General features: G+C 45.4%; 1 protein-coding gene across 12 annotated transcripts in view; it reads left to right on the top strand.

Annotated features, from left to right (window-relative positions):
- LOC139749360 (uncharacterized) overlaps window positions 1–21,835 on the top strand; it is a 512,783-nt gene that overhangs the window by 197,104 nt on the left and 293,844 nt on the right. For 8 of the 12 annotated variants that reach the window (XM_071663106.1, XM_071663112.1, XM_071663111.1 and 5 more), the window contains exon 4: window positions 15,112–15,167. The exons of the other annotated variants lie outside the window; for them this stretch is intronic. The gene's annotated coding sequence lies outside the window, so the exon portion shown is untranslated. The remainder of the gene's footprint in view (window positions 1–15,111; window positions 15,168–21,835) is intronic. 12 annotated transcript variants of the gene reach the window in all.

The following is a 21,835-nucleotide window of genomic DNA, read 5'->3' as shown; positions in this document are numbered from 1 at the left end:
TATATATATATATATATATATATATATATATATATATATATATATATATATTTATATATATATATATATATATATATATATATATATATATATATATATATATATATATATATATATATATATATATTTGGAAAAAATAATGAAAAATAGATTACTTTTTCATATATATTTTTTCTTCTCGAATAGACTGGCAGTTTTGTATAATTGTATTGTATTTTAGTAAGTTTCTGTACGAGTGTCGTTAGGATGGGTATAGTGTGTAAGTAAAAGATAGAGCGGACACAGTATGTAAGTGAAGTGAGCCACTTTATGTAAGTAAAGTGTGGTTAGAATGGTCACTACATCTAAGTAAAGTGTGATTAGAATGGTCACTACATCTAAGTAAAGTGTGGTTAGAATGGTCACTACATCTAAGTAAAGTGTGGTTAGAATGGTCACTACATCTAAGTAAAGTGTGGTTAGAATGGTCACAGTATGTAAACAAGGATGGGTTTTAATGATGTTTAGCGAGCTGTTAGCTTCAGTGTCGGCCCTCGTGACTGGTGTTGCTGAGGTCCTTGCTGTAGGGAAAGGTCATACTGGCTCCTGTTTGTACCAGACCATCTCCCGCCTCCAAGCCTCCATAACGTTCTTTATTGGATTATCCGGAAACCTGTTTTACTATATTATTCTGGGCACTTATTTACTAGATTATTTAAGGCCCTATTTACTAGATTATCTGGAAGAATCCCGGGCCTCTATTATTTAGATTATCTAAGACTTTTATGGGTTATCCGGGCACTCTCTAAACCAGGATATTGAAGACTTAATTGCGTTACATGGGTCGCTCTCCCAGACTACACAAGATAAGGTTCTGGAGTGAGTGGGGATGACACGAGGCGCGGTGGGTCCTGCCTCACAAGGGCCAGTCAATGCTCACTCAGGTTATTTTTTTTTTTTTATTCCTTTCACTTTCTAACTGATAATTGGTTGTCAGCTATTCTGTCAGTTCGACCTTCCGTTTTCTGTGTGTATTTTGGGGTTGGATGGTTTGTTATTTGTCGTGATCTTCGCTGTGTGTGTGTGTGTGTGTGTGTGTGTACATACATACAGCTGTCGGTACACCAAGCAGCAACTCGTGTGTGCTGGGGAGTGAGGGGTAGCATGCCAGTTTGCGAAGCCTATATTGGAAACCTGATTTACTGACGTTGCAAATAACATACTTCGTTGCGTGAATGACGATAGGGTTTAATTACCTCGTCAGTAACCAACGCGGCGCTGCAGTGGTGAGCTAGGCCTAATAACACTCCAGATAACGAGTCTTCTTAATGAAGGGCGTGTGAGTTAGTCGCTAGCAAGGCAGGGTAAGTGACGGAGGTGGTGTCCGGTCCCGGGGTAATGTATGCTGGCGTTATACATTACAGTGACTCCAGCCTCGTTAGTAGAACATTACGGGCCTGTAATTACCCTCGGGAGAACCGCCCGGGTTACGTGGGTCTTCCATCACCCCCCCCCCCCCCACCACTCCACCTCTCCAGTGGCTAGGAAGGGCTTCTCCTGTACCTACCTCAGGAAGGTGCATCCCCCACTGAAGGTGTGGCTCCTGCTGAAGGTGTGGCTCCTGCTGATGGTGTGGCTCCTGCTGTTGATGTGGCTCCTGCTGAAGGTGTGGCTCCTGCTGAAGGTGTGGCTCCTGCTGATGGTATAGTTCCTGCTGAAGGTGTGGCTCCTGCTGAAGGTGTGGCTCCTGCTGAAGGTGTGGCTCCTGCTGATGGTATAGTTCCTGCTGAAGGTGTGGCTCCTGCTGAAGGTGTGGCTCCTGCTGAAGGTGTGGCTCCTGCTGAAGGTGTGGCTCCTGCTGAAGGTGTGGCTCCTGCTGATGGTGTGGTTCCTGCTGATGGTGTGGCTCCTGCAGAAGGTGTGGCTCCTGCTGAAGGTGTGGCTCCTGCTGATGGTGTGGCTCCTGCTGAAGGTGTGGCTCCTGCTGATGGTGTGGTTCCTGCTGATGGTGTGGCTCCTGCTGATGGTGTGGTTCCTCTTGAGGATATTCCTCCCAGTGTGGGTAGATGAGAGGTGGCCTGGTCGGTGGGGCAGGTGGGAGACCTCACTTGATTGATGTGGTAGACTTGGTCGAGTAAGGGAGAAAACGTGGCTCGGTTGATGATGAGAGAGGAGATAATAACAGAGTACAAGAGTGATGGGGAGGAGGACTGACTGCCTCAGAAAGAGGAAGTGACTGGGTTTAAGAAGGGAGGGAGGGAGGTGTGGTGGGGGGGATAATAGCGGAAGTCTGGACTGGGAGGAATTTATGTATTAAACTGTAAGGTGTGGGAGGGAGGCGTCCTTGGAGACCACAGGATAAGATAAATGATTGTACAGAGGAATGTGTATTGGCAGTGAGTGTACAGAGGAATATGTATTGACTGTGTACAGAGGAATGTGTATTGACATTGAGTGTACAGAGATATGTATATTGATGATGACCGTGTAGAAGTATGCGTAATGACGGTAATTGTACAGAAGTATGTGCATGTGACGGGAGGAGTCTACAGAAGGATGTGTATGTGACGGGAGGAGTGTACAGAAGTATGTGTATGTGACGGGAGGAGTGTACAGAAGGATGTGTATGTGATGGGAGGAGTGTACAGAAGGATGTGTATGTGACGGGAGGAGTGTACAGAAGGATGTGTATGTGACGGGAGGAGTGTACAGAGGGATGTGTATGTGACGGGAGGAGTGTACAGAAGGATGTGTATGTGACGGGAGGAGTGTAAGATTCTGGTGCCATAATCACCATCTTGTGATGTTACACTGCTTACCAGCTATGTCATATAGCATTCATACATCTATAATCATTAATGTGTATAGTTTATATTACTTGTGATACGCTAATCTTACATCCCAGATGGTGTCTGGGACAGTATAGTGCCTGAGGACGTGGGTCTGTCTGTTCACGGTGAGGCGTCATAAGTGGGGATGAGGTAATGATGGTTAGGGCAGACGTGTTGCTGGTGTTGGTCCGACCTGACCCTGGGCTCTGCTGTGGATATAAGTTCAGAGTTCAGAACGTCTTACACTGATTGAATGGGTCTTACCCTGGCCTTGCAGGGGACTTGAGGTCAAAGTTCAGACGTGGTAGAGTGAGTGGACGGAATTTACTGTGGCTCTGGTTTACTCTGGCTCTGTTGTGGACCTAAAGTCGAGGGGTCAAGTTCAGTGTCCAGGAGGTCTAAGGGGAATGGGGGGTGGTGGGGTTCAAGGTGATCGTCTGCTGTTTGCTCAACATTGTACAGTGTTGCTGGCAACGTTGGTCTCCGGTACAATGTCAGAATTAAAGTTTGTAAGGAAACGTAAAATATTGAAGTAAACTTATAACTGTCACGAATAAAGTATATTGTGGAAAATGTCAGTGGATGATGGGCTGTATGGTGGAGGATGTCAGTGGATGATGGGCTGTATGGTGGAGGATGTCAGTGGATGATAGGCTGTATGGTGGAGGATGTCAGTGGATGATGGGCTGTATGGTGGAGGATGTCAGTGGATGATAAGTTGTCTCCTTTCTGAATGTTAGTGGATGTTAAAGTGTGTATGGTGTCAAGATGCGGGTGGATAATGTGTCTCTGGAAATCAAAGGTGTTTCATGATGTCTGCTTCTTGTGAACGTTACCAGCAGCTTCCCTGGGACGTGAGGTGGTAGGTGGGCTCGTGGTGTCTCCCCCCCGGCTCTCGTTAATCCACAGTGGCGTGTGGTAGGGATGGCAGTTATTATGGCTCAGTTGCTGCTTTGTTTTATTTTAGTGAGGTGTTCAGCGATGCTGGTGCCCTCACAGGCGGGGCATTGTCTCCCGCGGCCTTTGTTGCCAGCTCCTCTCTACCGCCGCCTTCCCCACGTGTTTTGTTCCCGTAGTTTTCTTGATCCTTTATATTGTCTATTTATTCCCAATTTTCTCTTTATATTTCCTCTTTTAATCTTATCTTTAATTCCACTTTCTCCTGTTCTGTTTCCATATATTTACTTCTGTTTTTGTTATTCCTTTCCTTTCCTGCCTTCTCTCATCACCCCATCTTCTCATTTTCCTTTATGTCGTGTTCACAAGGTCGTTCCGTTGATGAGGTCGTGATTGTCGTTCATGTATTAGTCGTCGTCATCGTCAGCGTGTGTAAACCTCACAAAGTCTGAAGGCTTCGATTTCTCCCGGTATTGTGTGCTGTGTATAGTGAGTAGTGGTAATGAGGTGTATGCAGGGATAACAGGTCTACATAACTATGGTATACGACTCGTATGTTTTCTCTGTATGTGGTGGACGGTACCGGCAGGTGTGTCTGTCTTTAGCAGCTCTTTGTAATAATCGTCAAGTTCTCATGTTCTTACTTCCCCCATTCTAATGCTCTATTGCTCTATTATCCTGTTCTGTTCCCCCACAAGCATTTTTTGGAGACCACAATAGAGGAGTACGCAGTAGAGGAAATAAAGTTCCGTGGGCCAGGTATAGTGGGTCCCTGGGCCAGGTATAGTGGGTCCATGGGCCAGGTATAGTGGGTCCCTGGGCCAGGTATAGTGGGTCCCTGGGCCAGGTATAGTGGGTCCCTGGGCCAGGTATAGTGGGTCCCTGGGCCAGGTATAGTGGGTCCCTGGGCTAGGTATAGTGGGTTCCTGGGCCTGGTATAGTGGGTCCCTGGGCTAAGTATAGTGGGTTCCTGGGCCAGGTATAGTGGGTCCCTGGGCCAGGTATAGTGGGTCCCTGGGCCAGGTATAGTGGGTCCCTGGGCCAGGTATAGTGGGTTCCTGGGCCAGGTATAGTGGGTCCCTGGGCCAGGTATAGTGGGTGCCTGGGCCAGGTATAGTGGGTCCCTAGGAGAGATTAAGGGGAGCGTTAGCTCAGATATAGGGGCACCTCTGGTTAGATGTAAAGAAGGTTGTGCTACACACATGTAAGCCGCTGGCAAGTATTGTTGATCCTGAGCCAGATTTAGGAAAGCCCTGGGCCAGAAAGAGGAGATTATAATCATTATTATTATCATTATTATTATATACGCAATTATGTATCATTATCATTATTATTATATACTCAGTTCCCACTGCCACCTAGCAAGGTAGTGTCGGGAACAAACGAATAATGGCCTTATTTGCAGGCTTCCACTCTATTTCTTATCTCGTATAGTGTATGGAAGCCAAAGCCCACTGTACACAGGCAAGCTCCTGAGCACTATATACACCCTGATTTAACCCAATAACATCACGTCGTCGCACAGCGATCCAGTATCGTTCTGTCCAGCGAACAGCTCCCTCTCGCCCAGCTGAATGTTTTGGCCCCGATACCCCAAAGCTTCCTTCATGCCATCTTTCCAAATTGTACTTGGTCTCCCCTTACCACTTGTTCCCATCGTATCTGACACATGGTTCCTCTTATTCTTTCCTCGTTCATCCTCTCCATATTTTTGAACCATTTCGGTACACCCTGGTCGGTCCTCTCTGTCAGACTTCCCTTACTGTCGCACCTGTTTCTGACACTCTCATACCACACGTATTCAACCATCCTTACACCACATGTCCCCGGGCATTTCATTTCCACCACGAACTCCTTCATATGGTCTTTTGAGTTCAAGGTCCAATAATTACCTCCATTTAGCACTCGTACCTCCAGACATACTTATATTCTCCATGTTAAACACTGCCCTCTACCACAAGCTCCATAAGGCACACCAGACCGTAGCGCCCTCCTCCACTCTGTGGCTAACTTCAGCCCCCTTGGTTCCACCAGCTGCCACGACCACACCCAGGTACTACGTACATACCTGACACTCCACTTTCTCCGGGTTCTCCCCACTTAAACTCACACTCAAACCAGCTTGTGTCATCTTCTTGCCGCACCTCATTACCTTACTTTTGTTCACATGTTCACTAAACTTTCTACCTTCACATACTTTTCCAAACTTTGTCACCAGCTTCTGACGTTTCCGGAGACTGCCATCAGAGCCGTTTTATCTATAAACAGCAACTGTCTCTCGACTCATGCCACCTCACCTCCAGCACACAGTTAACATGCTCCTCGCTTGAAGACCCCTTGACTTTCCTCATCACTTCATCTATAAACAGATCATAAAAACCGGTGTGATATCACACCTTGAAATACATTTGACCTACGCTTCTCCATTCCTTATCGAACTTGGGCCTTACTTTCCAACGAAAACTCGTCGCTGCTTTTAGTACCTGTTAATTGACCTCATTTATTTGTAACACCTTCAACAAGGTCTGTCAGTCTGCCATTTACGGATAACAAAGCCCGACACCTCTGTCATCAATGTGTAACACAGCTGGCATGACATGTCTGTCATCAGCGTGCAACACAGCTTGACGCGCCTGTTATCAACATGCAACACAACCTAACACGCCTACCATCAACAGGACAGTCAACCATGGTCACACAGGTCCACCCTGACCGTCAACCAGACCTCAACCTTTCCGTCCATGATGGACACGTTGCTGCGCCCGTCACCCGTCATTCCGCCGACAGCATTAAGTACAAACGCCTGTGAACCTCCCAGTCGCTGGTCATCACCACCCGCCTGGTCACTAGTGCTGTGAAGACAGTGCACGTTCCCAGTACTGGTGTCCCCCTCCCTGACACCAGGAACACTGGTGTCCCCCCTCCCTGACACCAGGAGCACTGGTGTCCCCCCTCCCTGACACCAGGAACACTGGTGTCCCCCCTCCCTGACACCAGGAGCACTGGTGTCCCCCTCCCTGACACCAGGAGCACTGGTGTCCCCCTCCCTGACACCAGGAGCACTGGTGTCCCCCCTCCCTGACACCAGGAGCACTGGTGTCCCCCTCCCTGACACCAGGAGCACTGGTGTCCCCCCTCCCTGACACCAGGAGCACTGGTGTCCCCCCTCCCTGACACCAGGAGCACTGGTGTCCCCCCTCCCTGACACCAGGAGCACTGGTGTCCGTCCTCCCTGTGGGCTAAAACAACGCTGTGTTGTCAGTAACATCGTCGTCCTTAGAGGAAGTTTTTACCTCCTCAAGCTTTTCCCCGAAGCGAGTCTGGACGCTAATTGTTTATCATATTATTATTATTATTATTATTATTATTATTATTATTATTATTGTTGTTGTTGTTGTTGTTGTTGTTGTTGTTGTCAGATATGAGCAGTACATGGTCGTTGATAGCCAGGCCTGTGTATGTTTGTATGCGCGTCCAGTAAAGATGTTGTATGTGTGTCTGGCTCTTGTATTATTCTGTTGTATCATCATACAGGGGAACCTTCTGGCCAGCAGGCCCAACACCTCCTGGCTAGACTGTGTGTTCCTTTTATTATGCGGTTCCCAGTGTGTGCGGCCCATCCCACTGTGCCCCGTCCCAGTGTGTGCGGCCCATCCCACTGTGCCCCGTCCCAGTGTGTGCGGCCCATCCCACTGTGCCCCGTCCCAGTGTGTGCGGTCCGTCCCACTTTACCCCGTCCCAGTTTATCCCGTCCCATTGTACCCCGTTCCAGTGTACCCCGTCCCAGTGTACCCCGTCCCAGTGTACCCCGTTCCAATGTACCCCGTTCCAGTGTACCCCGTCCCAGTGTACCCCGTTCCAGTGTACCCCGCATCAGTGTACCCGGTCACCGTGTGTAGTGTGTGCCTACTGTTAATTTCCTTATCATATCCTGACGTGAAGAACCGTTACCTCATAGTAGCTCACGGTGTCATTAGAAACTCTCTCGCGGAGGGCCACACCATCTTCCGTGTCCTCTCTTCATCCTAGTGCGTCTTGTATATCCTGCAGGAGTCTCCCTCCTTCCTTAGTTTTGTCTTGATTAAATGCTTTAAATGCGTAACTATGACGCCATTTAGTAAACCAAATGGCGTCATAGCTACGTCTCTTCGTAGTATATCAATTGACTGTTATATTTCTCTCTTGTGTCTTCCCTGATGGATGTGATTATTACACAAAAGTGCACTTGGGAACTTATCGTGTTTCATTTTCCCCGTGGACTCATAGGAATATAATTAATCACGCGCAAAACTGTGATCCTTTCCAACCATATATATATATATATATATATATATATATATATATATATATATATATATATATATATATATATATATATATATATATATATATCGTTAATGAAATGGTCTTGATTAGGGCATTCACTTGGCCGTGCCTTTTGTCAGATCTAAAGATCACGAGACGATTATAATGGGAGGTTTAAGATGCAGGTCACGAAGTCGGGAGAATTCCTTTCAAGTAGGTGTGGGTGGTGACCGTACCTGAACTTGCTTGATAGTTCCCTGATACAAGTCATGAAGACACTCACTCACTCACTCGTGACGTGAATGTATTACACTTGGTTCAAGCTACAGACGAGGATCTTGTCCATAATGGAAAAAGATTGTGTCCAAGTCCTCACTTCCGTCTTACGTGTGAGGTAACGAACAACAACGCACGTAATCTCGACCATTATAAAAGTCTTGCAGAAAACTCCAGGTTTTAAGACTTCGTACATTTTGAAAATCTTCGTATTGTTTTTGACAGGACAGCAGCTGGGATGACATAGTTAATGTATGTATGGCCGTAGTTCGGGAAAGCTTGTGTTATTCACAGTAGTAGAGGAAACATGTGGGCTGACGGCCACCTTCCAGAACAGAACAGGTATATGAAGAATGCCTTGTCCAAGAAAATAACACAATAAAATCGCAGTAATACAGCGAATGCGAATAATTTACGTAAATTTTTCAATAGAATGAAGAAAAACATGTACGTCATAATAATCAATGTGAAGTTTGTATTGACGAAAGTAGCAAATGAAACCCAAAATAATTATAGTCATGTTGGAAGCAAGAAAGCCATTACGCAGTCCATTAGTTCACTGATTAAGGAAAATGGTTTTGGGTTTCATGATAAAAGATACAGAAAAAATATGACTTTTTCGTATCTCTGTTAATGTTTACAGAGGTCGTGTTATAACTTAGTCCTGGTATTGCTGGCTGTAACATCTTGCGACTTATATAAATACGCAGAATATGTTGTCACCATTAAACCTAATGAAAGATGAAAGTAAATAAAGCGGCAGCTCCTCATTTGTTTTATTCGAGGACAATGAAAATGGAACTGAGCTAGTTACACCCTTGGATGCTCTTTTACAGGCAACCTCGCTACGGGAGGGTTGCAGAGGACTGGAAGCTTGTCAGTGTAACAACGATAATTCAAAACTGATGAGCAATTATCGCTCAGTTAACTTACGTAATTGGTAGACTGATGAAAAAAAAATCACTGGAGACAAAAGCATTTCGTGGATTACCTCTCACGGTGATCAACGTATTGAAACACGTGTTACAACGAAATCGTTCACGTTGAACATATGTATTTGATTTCTTGTATGACCTTTATGAATGATGTAAGTGAAGCAGGTAATGTAATCTGTTTGGATCTTCAGAAAGTGTTTGATGAATCTACGCATCAGGGTTGCTTGTAAAAGTTTGAGTCACATGACAGATTGGTTTGTACGTCATTGGTTGGAAAATGGATTGACTGACCGTAAACAGTTTTGAGCGAGTCGTGATTAACGGTCAAGACTCATAATTTTTAGACGTAACAAGTGGTGTGCCACAGGGGTCATTCTTGGGACCGGTTCTCTCTAATTCATATTAATGGTACAGATAGCGGCCTAGTTTTTTTTAGGATAATAAAATTCGCATACTAAACTTACCCGGGAGGGAAAGATACTAAAGAGAATGAACGTCTGTGTCTGCTATGTGACATAGATGAATTGATAGATGAGGTTCAAGGTTACAGTGAAACACCAAGTGAAAAGTTCTATATATCGTCAGAAAACATGAAGATGCAAGCCAAATTAGGAACTCTGTTTAGCTATTTGATGAAGGTGAGGAGAACGAAATAAGTTTAGAAATCTTCGATGAGCGTCGATCCTAGTCAACATGAATGGGAGCATTGAAAAAGGTGATTTGAAATTTTGGGCATCGTTCACAAGGCATTCGGTATGAAGTTTAAGAAGGTAGTCCTCATCCCTTAAAAGTCTCTGGTGTGTCCCCGCCTTGAATGTAACATTCAGTTTTGGTCGCCCTACATCTAAAACAAGACGTACAATTGAGTGATCACAGACAGCAGCGAGCAACCACGATGACTCTAGTACTGAGAAAGAAAGAAATATGCGAATTGTTTAGAAGACCGTAACTTATCTAACTCTGAGAAAAATAAGTGAAGAGATGATTTGGTGCAGATATTCAGAACTGTCAAAAGCATCAACACTTTTGATCAAAGCAGCTATCCAAGACTAGATGATCGTGATTTCCCCCGATGCAATGGATACAAACTCACATGCAAGAGCCTGACTTTGAATGAAGCAAAGTACTTTTTTCGGCAGTACTGTTAACACATGGATAATTCTTACTATTACTACCCAGAGTAGTTAAAGCAACACCTCTGGTACGTTTTTAGGGAGCAGACTTAACAAATACCTCGCTTCAGGTTCTTCACTGACAATTTTTGATTTACGCTCCGCTAAAGTTTACACGAACTTCTCTTAAAGTATCAGTTTGTTCTAATATCTTATATATCTGTTCTCTTCTTCTTCATAAGTATCGAAAGGACCCGAAGGTTTGTTGTATTGGTATTGCTTTGTGTCCAGTATTATGTAATCACATGAACTTGGTGGCTAACCAGTCAATCATCTGACAGCCTCCCGTTCCGTCTAGTAGCCTCCCACTTGCTCTCGCACACTCTTCATTAATGCTCTACACCTTCTCCATCTTGCCTTCGTGCACTGGTCTGAGTTCTCGAGAGTGTTTACAATTTTTGCCAATCTTCGAAGGCCAGTGTGAATATTTCTCCATGTGTCTCAGCCTCCGTCTGTTCTTTCCAATGATCCAGTCAGTGTTCGGTCACCTACGCCAACCTCCACAAAGTCATAATTCCAGTAATTGCTTCTCACCAGTGTATTCATAAATCCTCTTTTCCAGCATTTGTCTAAGCTTACCTACGTCTTCACACAGCCGTTTCGTCGTACTTTCCTGGTTGCAGATTATGAATCCCTGACATCCTGTTCTTTAAGAAGCATTATCCTTCCCATACATTTCCATTCGCTTATCCCGTTTCTCTGTTCAGTCTAATGGAAAGGATAAAAGCCATTCCGTCTTACCTCCAGCTGTAGCTTGACCTGGAATTCACAAATCCTTTCTTCTTTTACATCCACCATCTTTGTTTGCCTTGGCCTCCACAACTGTTTCTACCATATCATCGAGTGGCTGCAGTTTTCCCCTGTGTTGACTTATATTCCACTTTCACTTATTTCGTATCTTGTTACGCTGATCCACAGCTTGCATGTTTATCTTTCCATCTTATCAGTTGGGGTCTGTAGGTTCTGTCCATGTGATGCACCCCCGTGGACGTTCCTTTATCCCCCAGCATTTGAGTTTCCTAGTACGAATCATAATAAATTAATTCCCCCTCGTTTGTTTTCCTCTAACACACCCTCAGTTCTTTACTTGGAGATTATGTTTCCCCTGGTGGCTGGACTGTTCTCTGTGGCGCAGACCCATGGTCATTATAACGTAAGTGAACAAGAATCACTGTCCGTTGACGGGTCTGCCATTTGCCTCACCTTCACTGGGAGTCACCACCGCTCGTGTTTATCCCGTCTGTTCCACTCTGCTGCCTCCCTCATCGCCGGAGACCAAACTGCCCTGCTCTCTGGCTGTAGTGCTGCCACTCACCTCACCAAATATACCCACGGGAAGCCTACTTCCTCCGTACATCTGCAGACAAAATACTTCGACTCAACCATGTGAGTGCGATTGTCTTGTCCTGATGGTGGGGAAGTGTTTTAACACTCTTGTGTGCCCCATTTTCAAGAATTAACTCGTTTCTGTGTACAATAACTCGTGTCCTAATTATATGAGCATTTACATCTGTAAACAAGTGTTTTATCACGTACACCACTTTGCTTCCAAATATTTCCTCTACGTCCTCGAGGCTAGGATTGTTTTACATCCTGTTTAACTGTTATGTCATTTGGCTTGAAATGTTCCCTGGGAATTTAGAGAAATTCTGGGTTTGTATTATATCGTGTTGTCTCTCTGTACCATACTTATGACTTTTTGTGATCCAGAGAGAGAGAGAGAGAGAGAGACAGAGAGACTCGAGCGGTACATACGTGAGGAGTCAATGTTTACAGTGTACGACATGTTGGGCACTGCACGGCAGCAGAGGCGGGGTTGGCCAGTACTTGGGCGATGGCGTATCCTCTCTCCAACCCTCCTTCACGTCAACCAAGCTACGTTGTGTTTCCTTACCAGCTTCAGTACCAAAATTCACGATTTTAATAAAGGAAAATAAGATTTCAATGTATTTACTCTTAATTTACGTTGAAGATACATTGCAATACGATCATATACGCGCAACATAAGTGTAAAATGGCGTTTTATTATGGTCCTTAACGGACCATTCAGTCGCTCTACTTAGTAGAATGTGTGAGCTCCAGGCATTTTCCTTGTGCTTGGGGATTTCTTTGCTTGCTGCCAGTGTGTCTTTCCATCCAGTAATTTTATTAGTTGGTTGGACTAAAGGTAAGGTAAGCCGCAGCGGGAACAGGATGATGCGTAACTCTGCGATGATGATGTGTTGGCCTCTCGTTGTCGTGGTTACATAACGTTATCAGAACGAATGAAGTTTGATATTGTGAGCCGGTACCCCCGGGCGGGCATGTTTACTGTGCACCCCATGTTCGTCCTGTGAGAGATAGCGCGAAAAGGATTACAGAGGCGAGCGTAGCTAGCCAGTTAGTATTCAGGCTCATCCAAAGCATCTTCTCTTTACTTAGGAACTTTTCGTGTTTCACTTTCCCCGTGGACTCATAGGAATATATATATATTTTTTTTTTTTTTTTTTTTTTTTTTTTTTATACTTTGTCGCTGTCTCCCGCGTTTGCGAGGTAGCGCAAGGAAACAGACGAAAGAAATGGCCCAACCCCCCCCCCCATACACATGTACATACACACGTCCACACACGCAAATATACATACCTACACAGCTTTCCATGGTTTACCCCAGACGCTTCACATGCCTTGCTTCAATCCACTGACAGCACGTCAACCCCTGTATACCACATGACTCCAATTTACTCTATTTCTTGCCCTCCTTTCACCCTCCTGCATGTTCAGGCCCCGATCACACAAAATCTTTTTCACTCCATCTTTCCACCTCCAATTTGGTCTCCCTCTTCTCCTCGTTCCCTCCACCTCCGACACATATATCCTCTTGGTCAATCTCTCCTCACTCATTCTCTCCATGTGCCCAAACCATTTCAAAACACCCTCTTCTGCTCTCTCAACCACGCTCTTTTTATTTCCACACATCTCTCTTACCCTTACGTTACTTACTCGATCAAACCACCTCACACCACACATTGTCCTCAAACATCTCATTTCCAGCACATCCATCCTCCTGCGCACATCTCTATCCATAGCCCACGCCTCGCAACCATACAACATTGTTGGAACCACTATTCCCTCAAACATACCCATTTTTGCTTTCCGAGATAGTGTTCTCGACTTCCACACATTTTTCAAGGCTCCCAAAATTTTCGCCCCCTCCCCCACCCTATGATCCACTTCCGCTTCCATGGTTCCATCCGCTGACAGATCCACTCCCAGATATCTAAAACACTTCACTTCCTCCAGTTTTTCTCCATTCAAACTCACCTCCCAATTGCCTTGACCCTCACCCCTACTGTACCTAATAACCTTGCTCTTATTATATATATATTATATATATATATATATATATATATATATATATATATATATATATATAGATGAACTATTGTCGCCCTTGAGTTTTTGTTGACGTGTCTTTTCAACATGGCCGTTATTCACTCCATCTCTTTTTACACATCAACCATGTCGCCCATTCTTCGACGCCTGTCTGGAGAACGTAAATTTGATTCTCTCACTGCTGTCGTCATAAGACTTATCTCTGACAGCCGGTATGAATATTGTCATTCACTTCTGTATATTTTCAAGAGACTGTACATTATGGCCAGTATATATCAGGCAAGGTTTCACCGAAGCAAGATAAACTAAATGAATTAATCTTGGTGACCTGACACATTTCTTGTAGACTTGATATAACTTTAAGAAACTAACATAAATCTTGCAGACATGATGTAACTCTTGTAGACCCACTATAACTTTCTTGTACCCCTGGTATACAGACGAGCACTTGATTTATTCATTGACACACAGAACTATGCCTGGCTTTACGTCATTACTTACTGCTGTTCTGGCATCGATTTTGACATATTGCTTGTGTTACTCTCTCGTCCTTAGATGTTACGTTCATCATTTATTGTAGCTTTCTTCTCAAGATGGAATTCCTCTTGTCGCTATGCGTTTCTGAGGCTTGTCCTGTGGGTCTTCTGATATTAGCAAATGTTTCTGAAGCTCTGTTGGTACTCTCAGGCAAGCAGCAGAGGGATAGAATCAACGGAAGCGTAGGAACAACAGAAGGAGTTGATGGAAAACGGAACCCGCTGCAAGAGGAACCTAGGAACGGAATCATCAGCAACATGGGAACAACAGAAGGAGCAGACGGAACACCGGAATAGCAACGTGAGAAAGACATTAATACAGTAGTAGGTGGAGTGACAACAACGTAGCAGCAGAAGCAGTACCAGGAATGCTATGCGAAACGGCTGAAACAGAATTTGCAACAGCATCAGGAACACTGTTAACAACAGAAAGAGTAGCAGCAGCAGCAGCAACAGCAGTAAGATTACATTATTAGCAGCTCAAAACACCAGCAGTCAGCCAGCAGGACCACACCACAAACATCCACTGAAGCGCCACAGGAGTGGATCAGACTACGGCACCACCAGTAGTAACACAAGCGACAAAATCAGTCCAGATAACCTCGATGATAACCTTCATAGTATACTTGTATTGTCTTGTGTGAATTACCTTTACACTATAATGGTATTGTTTACCTTCACCAGGGTACTGCCTCTTCTCTCTTCCTCTCCTTAATTAGATGGTCAAGCATTGATAAGATATTGATGTATCCATCACATGTAGTCTTCATGTTTCCTGATGTCACAACACATTATCTTTTCTTGCCAGGTGAGTGACCAGAGCTGTTGGTGCCCAAGCTTAACATCGAGCCTCGTGTCCATACGGTAAGAACACGCGCTGAGGTTACCCCACTAGTTTCTATCCCAGTGTTAGAGGCACCTCATAATGTCATATCCCATAATTGTAGTGTAGTGGTCAGTGTCGCTGACTTTTAATCCACTGACACGGGTTCGATGCCCAGTGTGTTGGTAGGTAAGTGGGGTTTACAGCTTAGGTTGGGGCAAAGCTTTCACCACAGTTGTGACGCGCCTAGCCAGCCGACAGCTTGAAAGTCGGCTCAAATTTCTCCGGGCGTATCCCAGTCCGGGGACATGGGCCTCACTGACTGGCCTAACGAGCCTACCAGGGGTCGCTACTTCTACTGCTACAACTGTAATGAAGTAAAATGGAAGAAGTAAGAAAATTAATGTTGGGTTGTAGGAAGTCGCCCCTCCTGCTGGATATGCCGTGTGTTGTGGTGCTGGCTGTGTTGTGTGGCATCCTCCACAAGTTTGGTGTGGAGTTACCACATGCTGAACTGATACGTGATGTAATTGGAGAGAGAGAGAGAGAGAGAGAGAGAGAGAGAGAGAGAGAGAGAGAGAGAGAGAGAGAGAGAGAGAGAGAGTCAGGTGTTATGTTACGTATCCGTAGTCCTCAGTTTCTCTCTCTCTCTCTCTCTCTCTCTCTCTCTCTCTCTCTCTCTCTCTCTCTCTCTCTCTCTCTCCCTCCTTCTTCCGTGTTTGGCAGATAAAAGGCCTCAAGCCTTTCCCCTTAGCTCATTTCTTTTGATATTCTTGTATCTTTTTGTGTTTATGTAAGTGCGATGACCAGACCTGAGAAGCATGTTCTAGTGTTGATTTTATGGAGGATGTAGTTTGCTGAACATTTCCTTACCCATATACGTAGTTGAATGTTTATTCTGATATTTGCCTGAAGACAGTTTGTCTCTAATATTCTCATAATATTGGACTCTGGCAACAGGTTCGAGACGATGTCAACTCCCAAGCCCCTCTCTCACATACACATTTCATGCAGCTTATAGATTGATAGATTATATTCATACCGAGGCATCCTTTCATTGTGTCCCATCCTCATTCCTTTAAGTATCCCGCGTTTGAAGCCGATCAGCCATGTATCTAGCGTGTGTGTGTGTGTGTGTGTGTTTGTGTCTTATTGATTATATTTCCCGTCACTGTGAGCCAGGTATGCTGGAGAGCATATTGTGACCCCTGCGTGTGTCTGTCTGTCTGTATGTGAACACAGTGTTGTTAACACGTTAACTAGAGAAGAGAACGTGGTGGAAACATCATATTGACACCGTAGGCACCTCCTGTGGACGTGACCAGCTGATAACATCTGTAGGCACGTAACTGTATAGATTTGCATTTTGATGAGGAAAGTTTGTTTTTCATTGCGAGTGTTACAGCTCTGGAGTACTGAATAGTGAGTGGGGCGTTTACATTTATAAGACTTACGTATTTACCAACAAAGACAAATATAATGCTTCACAAAATGTACAGATTTTTGAGGTGATTATATGTATTTTGTCTCACCTCATATCTCACTGCGGAACAGTAGGCGACTTAGATATCACTTGTTGTTATATATAGTGATACACGCTCGCCTGGCCTCATGACAAACGCTTATCTTTGGTACTCGTAGGTATGTAGGTACTGTGTGTGTGTGTGTGTGTGTGTACGAAGGGTTGGGTGTGGGCATGCGTGTGCACTCCACACCCATGAATATACATACCTACTCATTACCCAGACGTCCACGCTCGAGAACACCCATTCTCTTGAGTCCCCATTCAGACTTGAGACGGTAAATCTGGCATGAATTATTAACGAGGTGAAAGTTGAATAATATGAATACCATGTATGAGGATAAGTCTGGTGTCCGAGTGGTGCCTCTTGGCTGCCACAATGTAGTGGGATTCGTCTCAGCGATGGTTACCATAGTGTAGGGGGATCTGTCCTAGTTATTGTTACCATAGTGTCGTGGGATTCGCCCCAGCTATGGTTGCCATAATGTCGTGGGATCCCTCCCAGCTGCACATACATGTTGAGGGACACATCAACATGCGTTTCACAAGACGATGATTTACCTGAACTCTGGCCTTCAAGTCCGCTGGATTCCAGCAGACGCTGACTGGACTCTAGTAGCGATGGAATCCAGCGGTGTGTCCTGGGGTTTAAAAGTCCGTGTCTGGAAGTGGCTCTGCTGCCTCACATGTACCTGGCCTGAGGGGTGCACTGGACCCAGTGTGGGTCCATCGCTCTCCGCCCCACTGGAAGCATGCGGTACACAGTATGTATCATCAAACTACATCATTGATTGTGGTATTTGTGGTTCATCCTAGTAAGGACCCACGTATGTGGTGGTGTGTGAGCCTCACTCACGTGTCTCCAGTTCTGGACACACACACACACATACACACACACACACACACACACACACACACACACACACACACACACACACACACACACACACACACATACACACACCAGTGTCTGGACGCACACCATGCGCCACGTCGGTCGTTGACGAACTTAGTGGGTAGAGGGGCGGCAGCAGCAGTTTTGGACGAGGAACTTAGTGTTACGGACGACAGCAAGTAGTACAGTTCTGCTAGCGAGTAGCAGCCCAGCCAGCGAGTAGTACAGTCAAGCCAGCGAGTAGTAGAGTCTCGCAAGCCAGCGAGTAGTACAGTCCATCCAGCGAATGATGCAGTCCAGCCAGCGAGTAGTACAGTCTAGCCAGCGAGTGTACAGTCCAGCCAGCGAGTAGTACAGTCCAGCCAGCGAGTAGTACGGTCCAGCCCACTCATTTCCAGTTCGGCAGTGAATGGTTCAATCCATCCCCCTGGATGACACGTCCAGCCACGTGTGGGTAACACTTCACCAGGCCATCATATCGGCCTTACTGGTGGTGTTGACTACGTTTCTCTTGATGACGTTCAGTTACTTCGTGTTGTTGTGTGTGTGTTGCGTAATGTACGTACACACGAAGGAACAGAAGTACGATGGTGTAAGACGCATTAGGAATTATGTGAGCGTCAGTAGCTCAGTGTGTGTATATATACACCAACGTCAGTAGTTCAGTGTGTATATATACACCAACTTCAGTAGCTCAGTGTGTATATATACAGCAATGTTAGTAATTCGATGTATATATACATCAGTCCTGGACGCTTTACATTTAGAATTCCATTGTTTTTCTGACCTTCTCGTTGTTAACAGAATAAATGATTCTTTCAGATTATGTAGAATCGTTCATTGTGTGTTCACAATCCTTCAAGGATAGTGTCGTAACCATGTGGTCACTTTTCATAAGTGGTTTAATGATATTATTTAAAACATCTGAAGATTCTTCACGTACTTTATATCGTCATTTGTGTTGGAAAGCTTTTCTCATTGGTCAAGGATTCCTTGTGATGAATCCTTTCATTTTCTCATTGAATATTTATTCTTAATCTTATATATCATTTGATATTTGTTGTGGAACCCTGTCATGTGTCTGCTGAGAATCCTCTTGTATCTCAAATGGATTCTCTGTTATCCATGTGGGATCTGGCCATGTATTCTGACGCAAGTGTGGAGTGTAACACCAGCATCGTGTTCATGTGACGCTTGTACAACTTGACTCCAGCAATCTTGTGCATGTGACGTATGTGCTTAGCATGAAGTCAGCGTCACGTGCATGTGACGCGTGTGTCAAGCATGATGCTAGCATTGTGTGAACGTGACGCATGTGTTGAGCATGACGACAGGATTGTGTGCATGTGACACATGTGTTGAGCATGACGTTAGCATCATGTGTTCATGGGCACATGAAAACTGTGACATCAGGTGTGAGTTGGAAGGATGACGTCACGGGGTGATGTCCTGGCTGGTACAGAGGCCAGTCATCACTTTGTGTGGCGATGGTGCATGTGCAGGTGCGTGACGTGGCCAACGAAAGGTGTTTGTTAAACCCTTGAGCACGACGGTACGACCCTTGAGCACGACGGTACGACCCTTGAGCACGACGGTACGACCCTTGAGCACGACGGTACGACCCTTAGGTATGATGTCATGGCCCTTTAACCCAGACCTTAAGGGCGGGACAAAAGACCTGTCCAATATGCCCAAGGGTCGCACCATCGAGCACCGGGAGGCTAAGTTATGAATGGTAATTACCTTCTTAAAATGGCCAACGGGCGGGAAGTGACTGATACATTATGTAGTGAAGGTGTTTACGGCCTGTTAGCGCAATGTTTATAGCTTGCTTGAGGAAACAATTTCTCACTATTGATCAAAGTAAAACATACACACACACACACACACGCCTGGTTTAAGCTAGGGTGTGTGTGTGTGTGTGTGTGTGTGTGTGTGTGTGTATAGATAGATGAATAAGTGCCGATTTATTGAATTTAGTCAGCTATTCGGCTGAAAATAGAAAGCTGAGGTATTACACACATTCCAGAACTGGAAAGTCATGGTAGTTAGTAGTTAACTGATCATGAAAGAGGTTAAGATCAAGGTGGACTGGGTATTACCACACTGGACCAGCACATGGGTGACGCATATCCAGACAGACAGACAGAGTGGCAGAGAAACAGGGCTGTATACAGAGTGAATATTGTGGTTTATATATTATGCATTTGGTTGAACATAACCTGATGAATAGTTACAGTAATAAAACAGTTGACATATTACCATCCCTAAATAAAAGAGAACCAAGCTGTTCACTTGCATAGCTACCAAGCTGTTCACTTGCATAGCTGTGCACTTGTTCATGGAGTGTTTATGAGGTTCACAGTGATAGGACTGTTCTTATATCCGTCTGTACGAGCTGTGATTGGAACAACTTGATTGTGGTGACGAGCGGCGGTCTGTGGTGGAAGAGGGTCTGAGGTCTTCGTGGTGGGCGTGTGTGAGCTGCCAGTGTTGGTGGGAGCAGGTTCAGCAAGATGACGGCCTCTTGGTAGGTGGTGTAGGAAGGGCCCAGGATGATATTGCATGCCTCATTCTGCCTTCTTACTTAGCTGGTCTCTCTGTGTGGCTTTTAGTGACGAGGTCCAGGCTGGGGAGGCGTAGGCGAGCTGAGGTAGAATGAGGATGATGATAGACATTCCTAAGCTCAGCTGATGGGACGCATAGTAATTTCTGTCGCCTGAGTTGGTACAGACGGTATGAGGAAGGTTTGATGATAGTGTTGATATGACTCTTCCAGTTTCAACCGTCGTCTACAGTTACATCAAGAAGTTTGAAATCCCTTACACTACCCGGAGGATGTCTGAGTCTAGTATGAAGTTAGGAGGCAGAATGTCGTCTGCATGTTGGTGGATGTGCGTCATCACAGGATTGGTGTGACTGATGGTGACGTCGTTAGCCGTGGTCCAGTCCTGAAGTTTGATGATGTGCTTCTGGGCACTGAAGTCTGGAGAGTTGTTATTGATAATGATGCCGAAAGTGGGGCGGTCTGCGAGGGTTTTGTGTCGCCCGGTCAGGAAGTCCGCCAGCCACCAGACGAGACACCCACGTAGTCCCAGGTGGACGTCGTGATGATGTTATGAGCGCCACCGAGGTCTTGCGCTCCTCCAGGTTGTGATAAATGAAGTCTAGGAAGATGACAGTGAGTGGTGAAGGACGACTTCATGTTTCCAAACTGCTGAGGGTCTACTGAATCAGCAGTGTCAACATACGTCAGTCAGACACAAAACTCACAATTTAGACTGGGGATTTGAGTGATGGCAACAGGTCGTAAACTATTGAGAGACTCTGGGGAGGTGGATTTAGGTAGCTGAGTAACATATGATGTCTTCCAAGCTTAGGACACTTAGACTGTTTGAGCGAAGCATCAATTATAGCGGTTAGTGACGTAGATATTTCACGGAACAATCCTTTGTTCAGCCTTACTGGAAGATCTTTGTGTGGTTGAGCGGTTAGTTTTAAGGCGGTGAAGGCGACTAGCTCTTGATATTCTTCTACTGTGTTCGGGGGAGATGAGGTCCTGTGATAATGCTTAGTGTAAGGAAGGACGTCTTTCAGACATCCTATTTTTTCCTAGAGTGTAGGGAGGATATGCTGGTAGGAGGAGGAGGTCGGCACTGGAGGGTTGGTACAGATAAGTCATGACTCAAGGAGTTATGACGGTGGCTGCAGCCTACAGTGTCTTCGGAGAGAGAGAGAGAGAGAGAGAGAGAGAGAGAGAGAGAGAGAGAGAGAGAGAGAGAGAGAGAGAGAGGCGGGGGGTAGCCAGGAGTCGCGAGGCTACATCTGCCCAGCAAGGCATGACGACAGTTACCACACGATGTTGTTTCCTACTGGAGCAGATGATCTCCGCAGGTGCAGGAAAAGTTCCTTTCAGTAGAAAATGTTTTATGTTGTAGCAGATGTTCCTGCAGGAGTGTAGGATGTTCCTTGTTGCACCACAGGTGATGTTGTTCTTCGTAGTGCCTAATGCTCTGACGTAAGCAGAACACACAAACTTCACTGCCCGTGATGAGCTCATCACACTAGACTGTTGAAGACTGGAACTTACAAACTGGTGAATCTCAAAGTAAAAAAGTTGTGAATTCGACACCCGTGGCGCTGGTGATTTTCCTCTGGTTGGTCACCAGTTGCAGTCCACTCTTGGAAAATTATATCTTACTCGTTCGTGCTTTGAGGGAGAGAATTGGGTAGTTAGTTCTCGTTAATGAGAGATTCGTAATGTGAGCGCACGACGCCGGTCGCGGTTACGA

This window comes from Panulirus ornatus, chromosome 7 (assembly GCF_036320965.1).
Source record: "Panulirus ornatus isolate Po-2019 chromosome 7, ASM3632096v1, whole genome shotgun sequence".
NCBI classification, from domain to species: Eukaryota; Metazoa; Arthropoda; class Malacostraca; order Decapoda; family Palinuridae; genus Panulirus; species Panulirus ornatus.
Note: the sequence above shows the minus strand (reverse complement) of the source record. Positions and strands in the feature narration are given on the sequence as shown.